Source organism: Malus sylvestris, chromosome 15, assembly GCF_916048215.2.
Source record: "Malus sylvestris chromosome 15, drMalSylv7.2, whole genome shotgun sequence".
In the NCBI taxonomy this organism is placed as follows: Eukaryota; Viridiplantae; Streptophyta; class Magnoliopsida; order Rosales; family Rosaceae; genus Malus; species Malus sylvestris.
Genome location: NC_062274.1, coordinates 25,329,081 through 25,349,896, shown reverse-complemented (window position 1 = coordinate 25,349,896; position 20,816 = coordinate 25,329,081). Strand labels below are relative to the sequence as shown.

Below are 20,816 nucleotides of genomic sequence, written 5' to 3'. Positions count from 1 at the left end.
AAAATTTTTATTTTTTAAGTTATTAATTTTTTAACACACATATTATATCATTTATATCGTAACACATGATGTACTACTCCGTGTTACAATCACACTGAAAATTCTCTCCTTAATCCAAGCAATACACAGTTGTCGTGCGCATTAATTTTGAACCAAGACCCATATTTTAGCCTACCCTCCTCTCCTAGACTAGAATGTTAGGCATAATGAAATATTAACGTGAGACACAAATACATGATTTAGTGCGCAAGTTGGGACAAAGCAAATTTCAAGAGGAAAAGTGGGAGTGAAAAACATTTACAGAGGGTAAATGAGTAAATAAGCCGAGAATTATTTTATTGTGGTTTAATGTGAGTGAGGTTTTAATTAATTAAAACTCATGCATTTTAGAATTATTCGATTCAAGGTACCCTTATTCTGATTCAAGTTCTTATCTTTCACTTTCAAAAGGCTTTTACTTTACTTTAAGCCCTTGTCTCTGTTGATCACTTTTGGACGGTTGGCCAAGATTAAGCACTTAAGTTGAAAAAAATCCCGTAACCAAAGGGATAATCGTTTGTGGGCAATTGCAATGAGTGAGACTTTGATTTTAGTTTTATTTTTTGCTAAGATATTGAATGTTGAAAACGATATATAATAAATTATGCTGCATGCATGTGAATCCATGAAAAGTATGTATGGAGAAGGATTTACATGTCATTGTTACATTGTTATTGTATTGTCCTGCACTAGTAATACAATTATATATGTCAATTTTTTTTACTGTAACGTTTTATCATTGATACAAAAGTTAGATAGAAGTACATTTGTGCCATATAAGTTTAGAGTTTAGGGTGTTTTTTTTGTCAAACGATAAGATTTTGTTAGATTAGCTACCGACGGAATTGTAACCCACTCCGTCATGCAAGGGCAAAACACTTATCTACTATTGTGATAAATGGTCACTTGCTTAGAGTTTAGGGTGGCTGAATGGACTACAAAATAAAAACGTTATATACATAGTGGGCTTTTCTTTTCTCAGTTTTCTCAGTTATTGTTACTAACTTACTAGGTGGAGACGACAACAGCCCTAGTTACACCTCTCTCTTAAGCTAGGCCCTGACTTGAAGAAATACTGCAAACGCTACGCAAAGTTGAAGCCATGACAAGATGAGAACTGGGCTTCAGAGTTGAGACCGGCCAGATTGTGAATAGACCTGGATCAGAAGTCTAGGCCCAACAAACATATGCGTACTGAAGTGTAGAAGAATCCCTTCCTTGCCTTGATTATTATATAATGGAAGATCGAAAAAGGGAGCCGTCTTAGCTCAGCTGGTAGAGCGCGTGGCTTTTAACCACGTGGTCGTGGGTTCGATTCCCACAGACGGCGTATTATTCTTAGTTTTGTACTTTCATTTTATTTTTTTATTTTTTTTGCCATTTTGCCCTAGACCAAGTACGAACTAGCGGCGTACGAGTACGACTGAGAATTATTGGAGAACAAACCCCAATGGGAAACACGTACATCAACAATTAAAAAGCATCAACACACTAGAAGAAAGGAGACATAATGTGGAGAGAGAAAGAGAGAGAGAGACGCATATATATATATATATATATATATATGCTTTTAGGGATGATGTGACGGACACATGTAATTGGCTCAGTTCGTATGCGGCGAACCGCTTCACCTGATAGATCCCTCAGTTTCCATTATCCTTTTTTATCAAGGCAGATTGTCTGCTCTCCTGTTTGAATGTCCTTCTTATTCTTTCTCTTATTTGTGCGGTCATGGTTAAGTCATATCAACATTTTATATTCTTATTACTTTTTGTCTTATTATCTCTATAAACAATTTTAAAATAAAATGTTGACATGGCTTAACCGTGATCGCACAAAATAGGAGGGAATAGGAATGACACCTAAACAAGAGGGCAGACAATCTGCCTCCCTTTTTTATTCCCTTTTTCTTTTCTTTTTCAGTACACGTAGCAAGTGGCATCGTCGACGTCAATCATCAAATCAAACCACTCTAACAAAAAAGGTTCAAACATTAGGTTAATGTTTGGAATGAGGATCCTCTTTGATCATTCAATCACATCCGTTGTATATTATGCAGCTAATTTTCATCACGTACTATTTATATTCAATTTTAAATAAAAAAAATTTGCAATGATTTTCTATCGCACGACAGATTGGAGGATCCACAGGATCCTTACAAAGAGGATCCTCATTGTTGATTAATCAACAATTTTCTTTTGTGATTCTGCTCTTTTGATTCAGACGTTGCTTTACAATGTACGTTTTTTTGTTTCGTTTTTTCATCACTAACATGCTTCAAATATTTCACACCTCGCATGACTCCTGAATTTTTTATTTGGACTCAAATGTTGCAATACATTGTCCGTTTCTTGGTTCTGTTTTTTACATTGGATTCAGACGCTACGTTGGGCTGTAAACTTAGGGGGTGTATTCAATAATATCCAAATAGATAATAACCAAGTTAATTGAGGACCGAGAGACTTACGGGGTGTATTCAATTGAGAATTTGAGAGACGTTAATGGATTAATAAATCTATGAATTTTTATAGAGTTTAATTGATTTGTAGAGATTCCATATGAAATTTTGATTCAATTCTCTCGAAATCTCATGAGGAGAGGTGATATTTGTAGATGCTTAAAATACACTACGAAATCTCTCCAATTCCCTCTAATTCCTCAACTTTCTCAAATTCTTTAAAATCAATTTCTAATTGAATACACCCAGATTTCTAAGGATTATAATAAACTATCTTAAAATTCTAATTGAATACACCTTAAATTTCAGAGAATCACTTAAAATCATGATTGAATACCCCTAGATTCATTAAAAGAATTAAAATCCCTCAAAATCCCAATTGAATACACCCCCCTTAAATTATTAAGAATTTTCAATAGGATAATGTATATAAATCGTTTCTAACTTGGTACAATCTTTACTACTATAAGGGTTAATATTCTTTCTCTAACACACCCCGACCAGAATCGAGGCATGTTGGCCGTCACGTGAGGATGACGTAGTCATGTGCACAGTGCGGAAGCAATATTAATATAGGAAATGCAAATAAACAAAAACCAAATCAACTAGAGTACTAGATAAGATAAGGTGCAAATGCGATAATAAGTGTGATGATGCACAAAATCAGTGAGGACTTTGGTACAACAGAAAGTGTTAAGTTTATGACCTTTGCTAGATTGCTCCGGTCACTAGTGGGGATAAGTATGTAAATGGATAGAGGCAGGGAAGCAAACACAAGATGTACGTGGTTCACCAAGATTGGCTACGTCCATGAAGTAGAGGAGTTCTCATTAATTGTGAAGGGTTTACACAAGTACATAGGTTTAAGCTCTCCTTTTGTGAGTACTAGTGAATAGTTTAGTACAAATGACATTAGGAAATATTGTGAGAGAATGATCTCTATTTATAGAAGAGAGTTTCTAGTTTCATTCTGACATTGACACGTGTCGTGTTATGATTAGCTTCTGATGTTGACATGTGTCGCGCTATGATTGGCTTCTGATGTCGACACGTGTCGCACTGTGATTGGCCTCTTGGTTGGAGGGAAACTCTTCTGGGTCCTTGACGGTATAACGTTGACCGGTGCTCAGTAGTTTTGGGACTGGTTAAGTATGATCCAAACAGTGCTCCCCTAAGTTCCCAAGTGAGGGAAGCTCCTCGGTTGGGGACTTGCAAGATCCAAGCCATTGAGTAATCACGAAACTTCTAAGTACCGAAGTGTGGTATCATTTTCACTTGCCTTATCTGTCTTATACGTAGATGTGGCATCTTCTCTGGAAGTACTTTTCTTCCATCCAAGGGTGGTATCTTTAACTGATGAAGATGCACAAGGTAATGTATCAATTTCGCTTGAAGCTTACTTGTAGTTTCGGGCTTGGTCAAGTACGATACAAAACCCTATAATAGGAGTCCCCCAAGTCGCCGAGTTAGGAGATTTGCCAAAAGAGGTAACAGACAATGTAAGCAATCAGACTTCCAAGCAAGCAACCTGGATCAGAGGTTCGACTTCGGCTTCCGGTTGATTGTTCTCCTTTTCCTTGTGTCGTAAACAGCAACAAGGATAAGGAGAAGCAAATGGAGAAGAGATGATATGAGATACTTTTTCTTTTGAAGAAGTAACTTTCTACAAGCTTATTCTTGAACTGGGCTGGAGGGTTTTTTGGTTTCCTCCAGAGTATAAGGCTGACTCAAGAATTTGAGGGTCAAAACAAGTCCATCAAATCAAGAGTGCGTTCGACCTTGATGATATGAGATACTTTTGTTGTTGACGAAGTAATATATGAATCGGCACGTGTTCTATTACGCTTATCTCCACATGCTTCCTTGTATTCTTCTCACTTGCCCTATCTGCTCCTCAGGCAAAAGTGGTATCTTTTCTGGAAGCATAAGATGTTGAAGATGAGTACTCGATAGCAATGCCAGGTAAGTAATCAAGCAAGGGGTTTCAGGCAGTCAGTTCCTGACTGGAAGCTTGATTTCAAGTGCTGACTGATTGCTCTCTTTCTCCTTGTCTTGCAGGTAAGAACAAGGGCAAAGGAAAAGACAGGGAAAAAGCATGATATGGGATACTCTTGCTTTGACCCTGATGATATGAGGTACTCTTGCTCTGGTGTGGCTGGTTTGCATAGGTATTATTGGGGGGGGAGAAAGCTGAGTATTTCGAGAGGCTTCGTTAGGAGTGCCCTCTCAGATATGAGAAAGGGTTGAGCATTTTTGCAGGTTTGCCTGTCCGTAGAGGATATAGGTCGACATATATGAGAGTCTTCCTAACAACAAGTAGTAATGTTATTCCTTTACCCTTCTTGGTCGTAGCGATGTAGTGGGAGCTGCAAGCTTCACGTGTTTTAACTTTGTCAGAGCACTTTGAAAAAGTGGTATGTGGTATTTGGAAAGCTGATGTTGCGTGTGAAGATTGCAGACAAGTTTTATTCAAGGAAATCTGGCTCTCAAAGTTCGGAGAGCGATGCCTCTTCAGTTTTCGAACAAGCAATCATGTCGGGAATCTGGCTTTCGAGATTCGAAGAACGATGCCTTTTTTATTTTTTAGAAAGCAATCATGTTGGGAGTCTGGCTCTTGAGATTCAGAGAGCAGTGCCTCTTCGATTTTTGAGAAAGTAATCATATTAGGAGTCTGGCTCTCGAGATTCGAAGGGCGGTACCTCTTCGATTTTTTAGCAAGTAATAATGTTATTCCTTTACCCTTATTGGTCATAGCAATGTAGTGGGAGCTGCAAGCTTCACATGTTTTAACTTTGTCAGAGCGCTTTGAAAAAGTGGTCTGTGGTATTTGGAAAGCTGATGTTGCGTGTGAAGATTGCAGACAAGCTTTATCCAAGGAAATCTGGCTCTCGAAGTTCGGAGAGCGTGCCTCTTCGATTTTCGAACAAGCAATCCTGTCGGGGATTTGGCTCTCGAAATTCAGAGAACGGTGCCTCTTCGATTTTTTAGAAAGCAATCATGTTGGGAGTCTGACTCTTGAGATTCGGAGAGTAGTGTCTCTTCGATTTTTGAGAAAGTAATTTTGTTGGGAGTCTGGCTCTCGAGATTTGGAGAGTGGTTCTTCTTCGATTTTTGAGCAAGCAATCTTGTTGGGAGTGTTTTCTCGAATGTGAGTAAAGGTTGGGCATTTTTGCCAGTCTGCCTTGCCACAGAGCACAGAGGTTAACACACATTGGGACTTTCTAGTTATCAAGCAGTGGTGCTGTTCCTTTACCCTTGCGGGTAATAGTAGGGTAGCTGGACCTTTAAAATTTATGTGTCTAAACTTTGTCAGAGATCTTTGGCAAAGTTATCTGTGATACCCGAGGAGCTGATGTTGCATGTGGAAAGTGGTGCCTCTTCGAAATCCGGAGAGTGGTGCCTCTTCGGAATCTGGATAGTGGTGTATCTTCGATTTTTTAAACCAATGGCCCTGTTGCCCTTTCTTTTATAAGGGCACCAATTGTGTGCAAGGAGTACATTCAGAAAGTTATTGCTTGTAGGAATTTTCTCCTTACTTGAGAGATTTATTGCACCTCATTTCTCCTTCATCATTTCTGAGAATGTCTGGCCCATCCGACTGTCGTTTTGACTTGAACTTTGGTGAAGAAGTAGCCATGCCTTCTCAAGACAACATATGGCGCCCATCTTTTTTATCCCCTACTAGTCCTCTTACCGTTGAGGACTCTGTGATGAAGAATGATATGACCGCTGCGGTGGTGGCCAGGAACCTTCTCACTCCCAAAGATAACATACTACTTTCCAAATTGTTTGATGAGTTGGCTGTTAAGGATTCTCTGGCTCTCAGTGTTCAATGTGCAGGTTCTGTGTCTAATATGGCCCAACTCCTATTTGCTCGAACCCGCCAAGTTGAATCATTGACGGCTAAAGTGATAAGTCTCAAACAGGAGATCAAATGGCTCAAGCATGAGAATAAATAGTTGCACAAGCTCACACATGACTATGCTACAAACATGAAGAGGAATCTCGACCAGCTGTATGAATCTGATTGTCAGATTTTACTTGATCATCAGAGGTTTGTATGTTGTTCCAAAGGCATTTATTGCCTTCGTCTTCTGGGGCTGTACCGCGTAATGAAGCTCCAAATGATCAACCTTCAGTGTCTCCTCCTTCTGGGGTTCTGCCTAGTATTGAGGCTGAGAATAATCACCCTCTGGTGCCTCCTCTTCTGAGGCTCTGCCGACTGCTGAGACTTCTCCTGAGCAAACTTTGTGAATGCTCCCTCTTGTTTTTTTTTTAATTTTGATTCATGTATATGTACATATTTGTAACTTATTAGAGATATCAATAAACAAGCTTTGCTTCATTTCAACGTATTGTGTTAAATACACCAAGACCTTCTTCACTAAGTTCTTTGAATTTTTCCTTTTGTTGAAGCTTGTATGTTGAAGCTTTGCGAGTGAAGCATGTAGGTTGAGGTAGTGCTCCCTTAATTTCCCGAGTGAGAAAAACTTCTCGTTTGGAGACTTGAAAAATCCAAGTCACTGAGTGGTCGTAAGACTTCCGAGTATCAAGGTGCAGTAGCGTATGGTAGGAGTCCCCTAAGTCTTTGGTCGAGGGAGTTGACGAGGCATTTCCTTTCTAAGTGGTAGCCCAAAACTCCTTCATATATATTTGTTATGAAAGTTGTTAGGCCCAAAGAAGAGGAGGCCTAGTCAAATTTTTTTTTTTTTCGAATTTTTTTTTCTTTCGATTTTTCGAATTTTTGAATTTCCGAATTTTTGAATTTCAAAAAAAATAAAATAAATAAATAAATATATATATATATATATATTTTAAAGCTTTGTATGTGAAGCTTTGGTGTTGAATCTTTGTAGGTGAAGCTTTGAGGTTGAAGCTTTGTTGGGCACCATGAATTGATTTTGCTTCACACTATCTTGATCAAGATAGTGTGAAGCTTTTGTTGGTGAAGCTTTTATGTTGAAGCTTTGTAGGTGAAGCTTTTGTGGGTCAAGCTTTTGTGGGTCAAGATTTTGTAGGTGAAGCTTTTGTGGGTGAAGCTTTTGTAGGTCAAGCTTTTGTAGGTCAAGCTTTTGTGGGTCAAGCTTTTGTAGGTGAAACTTTTGTGGGTGAAGCTTTTATGGGTGAAGCTTTTATGGGTGAAGCTTTTGTAGGTCAAGCTTTTGTGGGTGAAGCTTTTGTAGGTCAAGCTTTTGTGGGTGAAGCTTTTGTAGGTGAAGCTTTTGTGTTGAAGCTTTTGTGGGTGAAGCTTTTGTGTTAAAGCTTTTGTAGGTGAAGCTTTGAAGTTAAAGCTTTTGTTGGGTACCATGAATTGATTTTGCTTCACACTATCTTGATCAAGATAGTGTGAAGCTTTTGAGAATTTGTAGTTGTCCTCCATTGATGAAACTTTGTTGAATTTCCCAATTTTTTTTTTTTTTGGGAAACTAGACATTTGAAAATGTGGGAGAGACAACATATACAAACTTTGCCATTCATGCCACCAACCAGGTGATGAAATGTACAACCCGTACTCTCCTTCATGCCACCAACCAGGTGATCAAAAGTACGCCCAGTACTCCAAATTGTACATGAGCATTACTCATGTTATTCATACATAAACATACATGAGCATTACTCATGTCATTCATACATAAACATGAGTGAGTGATGCTCTGTAAAGATTATATTCCCGTGAGTGATGCTCTGTAAATGAAGCTTTTGAAGCTGATTGACATGAGTGATGTTCATGAATGTTTATGTTGATTGACATGAGTGATGCTCATGGATGTTGTCATGAGTGATGCTCATGAATGTTAACATGAGTGATGCTCATGAATGTTGACATGAACAATGGTCATGAATGTTTATGTATGATTGTCATGAGTGATGCTTATGAATGTTTATGTATGAATGACATGAGTAATGCTCATGTATAATTTGGAGTACTGGGTGTACTTTTGATCACCTGGTTGGTGGCATGAATGAGAGTACAGGTTGTACATTTCATCACCTGGTTGGTGGTAATAGCGGCGGGTTGCCGAATAATTTTGAAGTACTGAGCGTACTTTTGGTCACCTGGTTGGTGATAATAGAGGGTCTGGCTCTTTTGGGCATATGGGCATTCGCCCTCCACATGACATTGCAGCCCATTATTTTGGGCTTGCCCTTTTTTTTTTAATTACCCTCTGATGGGGTTTATACATATTACCCTCTGATGGGGTTTATACAAATGTCTCCGAAAGATAATAAAAATAAATTACATCATTCTAGTGGGGTGTTTATTCCTTGCTTTTGCAGTGCCCCCATATGCTTCCCTTTTGCTAGACCAAGAAAGTATGGTCAAAATATTCCTTTCGCACGTTCTTCTGCGATTATGTCTATCAAAATATTCCATAATATTGAAAGGGTTCTGATAATAATGGAAAAGAGAATGACCCAAACACGGTGGACGAGGAGGCCGAGATTGTGGAAGAACGGGAAAATGAGGACAGTGAGGAACAGGAGGACGAGGAGGTCGAGATTATGGAAAAGTGGGCAAAGCTTGAGAAACTAATCCCCAGTTCTGAGAGTCAATCGACCAGCTCGACATCAACCACGCCGAAGCCACCACGTTGTGCAACGGCATCATCGATCCCAACTCCACTGGTAACCTGGGAAAACCATAAATGCGTCGGACAAGAGCGGAGGCCGCATAAAGAGGGTTCGACTTGAGCTGAGAGAGCTCGGATGCCAACGACTTATTGGTGAGATTACGCGTGAAGAGATGTAATCAGGAGGATAACCCAAAAATAATCTTTGGAGGACGCCATTGGAGAAAGCTTCGAGCTTTGTGGGCTGTAATCGACAAATTTCAATTACGATTTTAATTGAGAGAAAAGTACCAATTTGAATATTCCAGAATTGCAGCCAATGTCAGGACAATCCTTTTCTTCGAACTGTTCCTTCTTGAAAACCTTCAACCTAGCATCTTCCTCCATTTCTTGGCTAATATGATAGCCGTAGTAACTTTTGTGGTTTCCGTAAGGGAAAATCTTTTTGCGTTTCTTATTACTGATCTGCCCATGTTCTTGTTCGCCTTGTAACCCTGAGCTCCTGCAATTAAGCTCCATCAATTGAATGTGACACTGACTCAAGCTGCAAACCTGCAAAACTAATCATTCTCTGAAAATTCATGCGTTGAAGGTGCGCCATGTGTTCCTCTTTCTTCCGGCCCTCCTCCTTCTGTTCGATCAATGGTCTGCTCGGCGGCTGGAGTCGAACTCTGTTTCTCCCCCAAATGACGACGATGTGTGGGTCTTGGTTTCCAGCAACCGAAGACGATTTTTCCTCTGCGTTGGCTTTTTCACGCAGGAAGGAAGGAACTGTGTTTTTTTTTTTTTTAATTCTTGGATTTCTTGAAAATGCTTAGGGTTTGATTGATTTGATGGGTGAGGGGTTGGTGGTGTCGTGGAAGCAGGAAAAAGAGAGAGACTGGCCTTGGAGGAAGGCAGATTTGATGGGAATCAGAAAGCTGCTGCTTGTGAGCGACTTTTTCAGAAATGCACCAAGTATAACACCAATAAATAAAACCAGAGAGAGAGATGGAGGGTTTTCTGGAAAAAAATCAAAAGTGAGGTTTTGGGCTCTTGGGTTTTGCAGATTCATGGCGGAGGTGAAAATTTGAGAGAGAACCGACATAGTTTCTCGTATCGTTTCCCACAGACGGCACCAAATGCTGATGCACAAAACCGGAGGTCTTGGAACAACGTAAATCCGACCTTGAATCTTCAAGAAATGTAAATAACACAAGATGTATCGTGGTTCACCCCAAGGTTTGGGCTACGTCCACACTAATTATGTATTTATCTGAAGGAGAGAAAGCTCTGAGAGTGTTGAGCTTTGAGAGGGGTGAGAGGGCTTAGGAATTGGCCTATGAGGATGTGAATGAGCCTCGCCTAATTGTGAGGGTGAGGGGTCCTTTTATAGAATAAGGACTCATTACTTATTACATATTTGCCATTTCATTTATTACATAATTACATTTTAAGTCCCCCGAGTATTTATACGAGGTCTAAATACGGAGGCCCTAAGTATGGTATAAACAAAGTGTGAGTTCACAATCAGAGCATAAGTAACCTAAGTGCAGTCCAGCAGGACAAATACTAATTATACAACACCAAAGATAATCCTACATTGGTGATAATCTGTCAGAGTTGCTGTGAATTCCTCGTAAACCACCAACCAGCACTCTTACCTAAAACCTGAAGGAACGCAAAACAGAAAGTGTGAGTGGGCAAAAACAAAGCTTTTCAAAACCATTTCATTTATCAAAAGTTCTAACCCCTCGCAGTAAAACCTATATAATTTCCCAAAAAATAAAATATATAGATATCTCAAAACCATGCTCAGAAAACAATATTCATGAGTATGCCATGCCAAATATCTTAAAATAACTAAATAAGTGACTTAGGTGAAATAAACTCATGAGAAATAACATATCAGCCGGATCCACCTAACGTGGCATGTACAGCTGGGCCTATAGTTCAACAAGTATGCCTGCACACGAGTCAGAACCATTTAATGTGGTGTGTACGATAGGACTGGGTGTAAATAAATACGCTCTAGTGCTACGATCACGTGAAGACTGTGCGAATAATCGCGGGTCAACTACGAGTCGGAACCACCTAATGTGGTCTGTATGACAAGACTGTGCACCTAACTTGGATCCAAGGTGAGCGTATGGTGCGAGAGGTGAACATCACGTGAAGGCTTGTGCCCTGGCCACGGGCCGGAGCACTAACACCAGAGTGCAGGTTTATAACTTCTCAACACATCTCACATAATTGTCAATTCACATATAAACATTCTACAACTTACCTGGTACTTACCTGAGTGTCCACAACATCAAATCACATTTATGCATACTAAACTAATTCATAGTCTAAGCATGATACAATAGGCATGACATTTCAAAACATAAATTTTATTTAAACTCATTTTCTGGGAAAAATACCAAGTATATAAGTATATACTGAAAACCAAAAGCCCATTCACTGATATGTGGAAGGGTCGTAGCCCCCGAGTCTTGCTTGACTTCGCTCGTCCTCAGGATAGGTCTCACCTATATGTGAAACAACTATATAAACGTTATTTTAAAGCACATAAATAAAACAAGGCAATAACTTCTCGTATATTGCTCAATTGGGGTAATTGAATATACCACTGAGACCTACTCAACCTCAGGAACATCCCCATATTTTTAGAAAAATTTTCCGAGCACCCACGTGCCCTCACGCGCCGGCCAAGGCATGGCCAGACGCGCGGCTCACACGTAAGCACGTCCTTGGCACACTGACGGATTCCTTAACGGCGTTAGGGAATATTTCGTTAAAAATCAGCATATACCGTTAAAGATACCTGACGCCGTTAGCATATTTCGTCAACTTTGACAGAATATTCTCCTCTTTCTTCCTTGGTTTGTCGGAGCCCGGCGCCGGTGCCATTGCCATCGCCGGAAACTGGAAAAATCTTTAAAACTTTATATCTTCTTCATTTCTCAACTAAAATTCATGAATAATATACCAAAATGAAGCTTGAGATGAGAGGAACAAAACCTTACCGCTCTCATGTCTTCAATCCACCGGAAACTCACCGAAAAACCCACGATAATCCGGCCATCTCTGCAACTCAACGAACCCGAGTTTCCCAATGTTCTAAACCTTCCAAAATTCTTCTAAAAGCTTTGTGAAGATGATCTAAGACTTCCAAAAAGCTCAAAACTTCAAGAAACACTCGTGATCATGTCGAGTGAACAGTGCATCTCATCGGGTGTTTTCGGTTCTCGGGTTTTCGAAGCTTTCACGACCAAAAAGGTATAGATCGAGTCCTGAGCTCACAAGTAACACAAAAATCACTTCTTCAACGTCGATCTGTGCCTGCAAAGGCTGGTTTCAAATTTGTCCGTACAATTGTACGGAAATGGAAAGAAATCCGAGAGGGAAAGAAGGAAGAGGGTCTATGGGATTGGTTGGTGTGTGTGTGTGGTCCATGTCACATCCCCGCCCGGGTCCACCACATCCCGGACCCGTTCCACCACCGTAGCACGATATTGTCCGCTTTGGGCTTACCATTCCCTCACGGTTTTGTTTTTAGGAACTCACGAGCAACTTCCCAGTGGGTATAACTAAAACAAAAAATAACTAAAACTTAAGTTCCACAAACTTACGAATAAATTAAATCATTCCAAAACCTAAGCTTAAACCACACCACCACACAATATAACTCAATGCCCAAGGGTATAAAAGGAATTTCCACGCTATCGAGGATAAAATAATATATACATTCGGGACGGGCTATCACATTCTCGTTCTCTATTTTCTTCGTTAGAATTGAACTATGATTCAAGTGAAATTAATGTACCATCTTTCTTAACAAAAACATTAAAATGTACCAACACAACTTATTTTTAAATTAAAACGTACCTATGCCGAATTGAAAGTCTTCATAGTAAATTAAAATGTACCATTACTAAATTAAAATGTAACCATGCTGAATTAAAATGTACCCATGTTAAATTGAAGTGCACCGATGAATTTTAGGTACATTTATTTTAAATGTACCAATATGCATGTTTTAGTAACTTTCTGTTTTATTGTTTGTATCCACATTTTATATGTATCTATTGTGTATTTGCCAATTATTAAGAAAAAACTTTTGCAAGTTGTCTTTTGGGTACATTTTATGAGTCAAGATAAAACACCAGTGTTGTATGAGTATTGGAAGATTTCAGATTTTCATAATTTTATGAACTAATGACAATTTTTAAAACTGTAAATGCACGAATAATGAAAAGAAAACAAGATAATTTTCCAAAAGGAAATAATATAAAATGAAATTAATAATCCCAAAATTTATAGGAGAATGTTTAATCAAAATTTTAAAAGAAACAGATGTTTAGTCTAAGTAATTAAAAAACAAGGCACCTATATCAAAACATCCCTTTATTTTTTACCACAGGGACTCTCTTAATTGTTAGGTCCTACCACCTACGTTACTTTTAATCCATTTTGCTGTTAAAACATATCACGTGCCCCTTGTGGAAGAATATTTTTTCCGTTTATCCACTTTGGGGGTTGCCCAACAAATATGAACTTATTATCCTTCAACCCTCTCCACTTAATGCCAATATAGATTTCAACAATCAATTTTCATTTCAAATCTTCAATAACCCTTGCCAAAATCAAACCAGAGATCAACTTCTCCCTTTCTCTTCATGACAACAAGGTCTTTATACAAATTGATTCTAGCGAGTCCTAGAAAGTGAATTGACGCATGAATAAAAACCCAACACCTATCCACCAAGATTGGATAACGTACAACTAATCAGAGGCGGGCCCACCTTGAGACAAGGTGGGTCAGCTAACCCCCCCCCCCCCCAACTTAGAAATTCTTCATGGAAAAACTGGGTGTTGCCTTTTGAAAATTTGAGCTGCCCTTGAAAGCTACCCTCCAACTGTTAGAAGAATTGCCTCTAGGGGCACTGGATGGGGTAGCTGCTAGCATCATGCCTTTGTATGCTTTGTTACGGGCATCTTTCAATTGGCTTACTCAACATATGTTGACATCTGCAGGCATGCTCGCTCAAAATCTATTGTCGACATGCTCATGTTGGCATCTCTCGATAGGCGTGCAATATGACTTAGCAAATTACTTGAAGTCTACCAAGGCTCGATAAACTGCCAATTTTCATGCTATACCGTCCAAAAAGTTTTGTGTGCTACACTCACTATTCTTATTGACCACCCGAATAATATTTCATGAATCCACGGCTGCAACTAATCCAATAGTGTTAAGCGGGACTTACTCTATTCCTACCTAATTAACCGAATAATATTGTCCCAAATTTGATGAGGATCGTCCTAGCTAGTGATCGATTATAAGGATCAAACTGTGCCATATGTCGTAGCACACAAGTCAAACATCCTTAAATGGATAAGCACTCGATGAATCTAAATTTGCATACAGCTAGCTAACAGCAATATAAAAACCAGAAACAAACGTAAGTGGACCACACATAATGTTCCAATTTAAACACATCATTATCGACTTACTAAATTCCAACCGAGACCGTTGAGCAACAGCTGCTCTCATGCCTCAAACATCTGGGCTCGATCAAGGAAGCTACATTTGCATACGCAAACAGAACATGAGAATAATTAGCATGGTTATAGTTAAAAGATAAGGCCTACGAGGGATTAGGAGAGAGACCTACGTTGCAATTAGAATAGTGTATATATAGGTAACTATATATGCATGGTAAATAGAAACTCGTAATGTTACAAAATGTTACAATATTGACTCCTACTCCGTCCAAACTAACGAGTTAAATACTATGTTTTGGTGTGACAAGGTTATTCTATGTTTACATGCATGTTAGATTGGTGTCGCGTGAGTCATTTTTCATCACTTACAAGAAGTTGTTATGTACTTTATTTAGAGAATATAGTGTTGATGTAAGTACAGAATGAACGCACTGATTGTCGTCCCATCAAAAAATAGTAGTTGAGTTGATAGCTCAACAAACAGAAGGAGCACGAAAATGGTAGTTGACTTGATAGTTGAACAAACAAAGGGGGCACTCAGTGTAATGTTGTGTAGTTATGAGTACTAATTAATTCACTAATACGATTCTTGTTTTATTTATTTATTTTAATAGACGATATTACCTACATTAAGAAATAGAAGGTGGACTTAGTCAGGGCCGGCCATGAGAAATTGGGGGCTTTAGGCGAGCTTTTGAGTGAGGGTCCTAAAGTTCTTTGATACCCAACTCATTGTACATTTATATGTATAAGAAAAGATTTCGCTAAATACATGAAAAAATTCATTTCTACTTCAAAAATCATTAGAATTCATATCCAAATAAGAAATATATGCAAACATTACTTAAATATTACATGTCAATATTACACCGTGACCTCAAATGATTTTACCGAAGCAATACAAGTTGTTCACAATTTTTAAACCAATCTCTTTCATTAATAAATATTCCAAATGTTAGTATTCCATGGCTGGAGTTGGATAACAATTTATTAAATCACCAACTGCCATATTCTCATGATTCCATGAAAGCCATTTGCAGAACTTATAAGAAAATGAAAACAAATAACTTACAATACAATAATGACAGCATAACCAGCAACGGATTCCAAACCACCCTTCCCAAACTTCACTCTCTAGGTTACTCTTCAGCAACTCATTTTTCACCTCCAAAATCACTTCCACTGTAAAAAAACAAAAAATTTGCCTGTGATTAGAACACCCAGCTAATTACAACAAACATCCAATTGGAAGTTACAAAATCCAATGAAAAAAACCCAACTTACCATCACTTTTATTAGTCTCTGGACGCCACGGAAGCACCTTCAAGATCTCATAAGCATTGCAAATGGGTCCATCGCAGACTTGCTCAATGCTCAGTTTGCTCTGTGCGTTAAATTCCCAAAAAAAAAGGTGAAGTGTTGCTGAAGTTTCTGTTTCACCCCAACCAAGACATTTTGCAGCCAAGTTTCCACTTTCAAGACAACTATATAATTTTATATTTAAATATTTTATTAAATTCAAACTCTAAAAATATATTTATATATATGATATATATACACACATATTTAAAATGATATATTTTGGGGCCCCCTCCCCACCCAATACACACGGCTAGTTCCAAATTTTTTTTTAATTTCATATTTAGATATTTTACTCAAACCAAAATTATATATATATATATATATATATAGAAAATTATGATTGGCACTCTAAAATTTTCATTCTACATTTCAAACTTTCTATATTTGAAAAGAAAAATACACTTGTGGAAAGTGTAGGATGAGATTTTTGAAGTGTCAATAACACTTTCCTATATATAAAAAAAATAAAAAAATTTGGGCCACCCCCCGAAGTGGGGGCACTAGGCGGCCGCCTACTCAGGCTACCCTCAGGGCCGACCCTGGACTTAGCCTCAAAATTGACTAGTAATAATGTGGTTCAAATTCATCTTTGACGAGAATCAAACCTATTATCTTTGACGATAATCAAACCTAAAACTTCTCACTTACAAGTAATAAGGAATACCACTAGACCGTAATACTAAATGACAATACAATTCTTGTTAGAGGATGAATTTTTTATTCTTTTTCCTGTATTAATAAATTGCCACTCTTATCATAATTTGTGTAAGGTTATTATCCGAAATTCATCTAAAGAGAAACACAACTACTGTTTTAAAAATAGACAGATCCACAAATGCATATCTACGTGAGAACCATATTCCTTCACCGTACAATATGCATTTACGTAGATATATAGATTCTAAAGAAATTAAACCCATGCAAATCATCCCCATATTTTCATATTCTCGATCCACAACCACATTATAAAACAAAGGCCTACCATTGAAAATTATGGACGCTAATTAAAAAATGGAGTCACGTCTCTTTTGTCACTTTGCGACTATGGATTCATGATCAAATATCATCAGATTTGATATTAAAGGCCCAGATTAAAAAGTTGAAAGCATAATTTATTTATTATTTATTTTTCGTATAATGTACGAAGGTGAGTAATTATACATTTTTTAAGCACTGCCAACTAGAGCATTTCTGAAATTAAGGGATAATAGGAGGCAGTTAAGGAAGGGAAATCACCTTTTTTTTTTTAATGGGAATTAGTTGTGGGGCCCACAACATATCAAACTTCAACAATCTGAACTGTTTACTTTTCAAGTTGTACCTCGTAGATCATCCGTGCAAAATATTAGTCAAATATGAAATATTTGAAACATCTAATTAAATAGACAAATAGACAAATAGTTTTGGATTGAGTTAAATTTTTGCAAAGATGATCTATGAATCGAGACTTACGAAATAGACGTTTAGATCGTTGATTCGATGTAGAGTGGATCCCACAACTAATCATCATTTTTTGAAGCCACTTAATTATAGGCCTAATAGTATTCCTCTTCACTCGTCACTAAGAAATCTTATGTTTGATTATTGTCAAATGCAAATTTGAATCACATTATTGCTAGCCCATTGTAAGGCTTAGTCCACTCCCCCACCTACTTAGTGTAGATAATATCGTTTGGTAAAAAAAATTTACTTTTGAAAGCTTGTTATTTATACTTAAATAGTACTAGGGACATCAAAATTTTAAATTAAATTGACAGACCGTGTCACCAATAAAAAATAAGCATGTTAATCAACATTTGAGTAATAATCCAATCATCAATAATCTTATTATTTAGTTTACAAAATTTAATCTCTCCAACATAACTCTTATACTTATAAAGATCCAAAAGTTCGATTTACATAAAAATAAGTCAAGGGATTCGTCATTTTTCACTTTAGACGGCAGAAAAGAAATTATAAAAACAATCGACAAAAATCAAAACACTATGGATGGTTCCAAATATAGTTGTCACGTTAAATGAAAGGTGAGCATCATTTTTCATTTTTATTTTTTATTTTTGTCCTCAAAGAAAGCCATCGAAAAGCCCATGGTCCCAAAAGAATCATTATCCCTTAAAGGAAAAGCTAAAAAATACAATATGTCCCCACGAAAAAAAATCCAAATAAATTCTTTAGTGTGCCAAAAACAGAATTTAGTATACCACGTATTATAATACAGGGTTAATCTCAGTTTACTACTCTGAAATTTCTTGGTTTTCAACATTTGGTATATAAAGATTTTTTTCGTCCCAGTTTGGTATCTAAAGTCATAATTATGAGACACTTTCATACATTCGTTAAATTTTTCATTATAACCTCAGTTAAATGATGACGTGGCATCCAGTGGACAATGACTAGGCACTACGTATCATTATGGGCCCACGTAAATATTAAAAAAATTTAAAATTAATTTTTTTATCCCCTCTTCTAGCCCTAGCTATTCGGCCCTAAAACAATTAATTTTTGGGTTAATCTCGGTTTACTACCCTCAAGTTTCGTGGTTTTCAACATTTAGTACATCAAGTTTTTTTCGTCTCAGAGTCATAACTAAAGTGTTAATTTTGGGATAGTCTCATACATACGTTAGTCAAACCGTTAAGTCTGCCGTTGATTAATGACGTGGCGCCTATGTGGACAATGACTGGGCGCCACGTATCATTAAAAATATTAAAATAATAATTAAAAAAAAACTCCTACCCCGCACACTCTCTCGCCTTGCATTCTCCATCTCCCTCTCTCTCTCACTACCTTTCTCTACCTTTCTCTCCAACCCAGAACCCCTGCAAATCATCCCTAAACCCAATCTTTCAATTCAATCCCCCACTCTCAAACCCTAAAGTTCAGTTCTTTCAGATCAAAAGGAAAACCCCAACTCTGGGTTTTTCTGTAAGTCACCGGAGTCGACATCTCTGAGACACTTGGGTATTCACCTTTCTTCCAGTGCCTCTATCTGGTGTCGAAAGACGAAGATGGAGTAGAGTGACGGCTTACAGCTAGGGTGGCGAATGCAGGGATGAGCAGCTTAAAGTTGGGGTATTGGGGTTTCTAGGAGACGGCGATGGTGGTGGTGGAGTTTTTGTTGAGAGGAAGAGGATGAGGGATGAGAAAGGAAGAGAATGAAAGAGAGATTGAAGAAGCCATGGATGGCTTTGGCCTACAAAATTGTTAAAGCAGTGAGGTGGATTTTAGAAGGCAGGGCATGCAAATTAAAAACCCAGAACGACTTCACAGGCTTCTCCTCCGCAGCTTCAGTCTTCAAAACCCTAGCTCTGGGCGGTCGGCCCCTCCCTCGTTTCCCTGCAACCTTAAAATCCAGCAAACCCAACTCCATAAATTCGACATTTTTTCCATAACCCTGAGAACCCAACTCGACAAAATTATAGATTGAAATTGGCATAAAAATTTGATCATGAACCACCCAGCATTATTCGAGACTGAGTTTTCCGTCATCCAGCCAGTCAACTGGGTTTTTCGAATTAGGCCGCGGCGGTGATGGGTTGTCTTCAGATTCAGAGTTGGTGACGGGGAAGAACGCCGAATCGAAGACCCGGTGCTGTTGCTAATACACCTGCAACTTCTTGAGAAGTAGATGAACGAGATTCTTTCTCATTCCAGTTGGACGAGAGGTAAGGGAAGAGAGTTGGCTGCAGATATGAGGAAAGGAAAATGGGTGTGCAGTTGGATTGTGGAGTTGGGTTTGCTGGATTTTGAGAATATTCAAAATTTGTGAAATCAGATTTGCTGGGTTTTATAAAGAATTAAAGACAAGCAGCAAGAGCTTCTAGAGATGGCGATGGTGGAGATCAAAGAAAAGAGAGAAGAAATTAACACTCAAAGTGGCGGGGTGGAGGGTGGAAGAAGATGAGGGTTTTTTTTTTAAATTAATTATTTTAATATTTTTAAATGACACGTGGCGCCCAGTCATTGTCCATATAATCATCACGTCATCAGTTAACGGCAGACTTAACAGTTTGACTAACGGATGTATGAGACTATCCCAAAATTATCACTTTAGGTATGACTCTAGGACGAAAAAAACTTGATGTACTAAATGTTAAAAACCACGAAACTTGAGGGTAGTAAACAGAGATTAACCCTTAATTTTTTTTAAGCCATCCCTCTCTTCTGTCTTTTACGCCCACCCAATCCGTTATACCTGACCCACCTCTACCTTCTTCACCTCCCCTTCCTTCTCTCTCCTCCACCCTTTTCATCTCCACATTTTGCAAAAACCCTAATCCCTAAAATCGCACACCCGGGTTCTAATTGGTCTTTATCCAAGAATGACAATATCCCAACGTAGTACTCAAGACCGACGGATGATGAAACAATTGCATGATTCTCATCAATTAAATCCTCCAGATTCCCCACGCTCATCGATGAGCCTCGGAGATCGTCGACTTTAGATATGTCCTCCTCGACTTTCTCCTCATGCGGCTTGAACCACCCCTGGTTTGTGACGAACTCCTCCTCCATGAGGAGATAGTCCTTGATTCTCTCAAGCTTCAGCAGCCAAAGCTTGCACTTTGTCAGCAGGGTCACCATCGAGAGCCGTGCCGCAGCTTCGAGACCGTTTGCGTTGTTTTCGACCGACTCAATAGGTGAGACAAAAGAGTGAGTGAAAGATTAACACGAGGGGTGAGGTGAGGTAGGAGAGGTGGGTGTAAGAGGAGGGTGGGTGCAGATAAGGGAAATGAGAGAAAGGATAGAGGGATGAGGTCGTAGGGGTAAGGAGCAGCCCAGAAAATTTAAAAAAAAAAAATTGTTTTGGGACCTGATAGCTAGGGTTAGAAGAGGAGATAATTTTTTTAAATTTTTTTAATATTTACATTGGTCCATAATGACACGTGTCGCCC

General features: G+C 38.4%; 1 non-coding gene across 1 annotated transcript; it reads left to right on the top strand.

Annotated features, from left to right (window-relative positions):
* Positions 1–1,296: 1,296 nt before the first annotated feature.
* On the top strand, positions 1,297–1,369 carry TRNAK-UUU (transfer RNA lysine (anticodon UUU)). The gene has a single exon. It is a non-coding gene; the product is annotated as a tRNA-Lys (tRNA).
* The last annotated feature ends 19,447 nt before the right edge of the window (positions 1,370–20,816 follow it).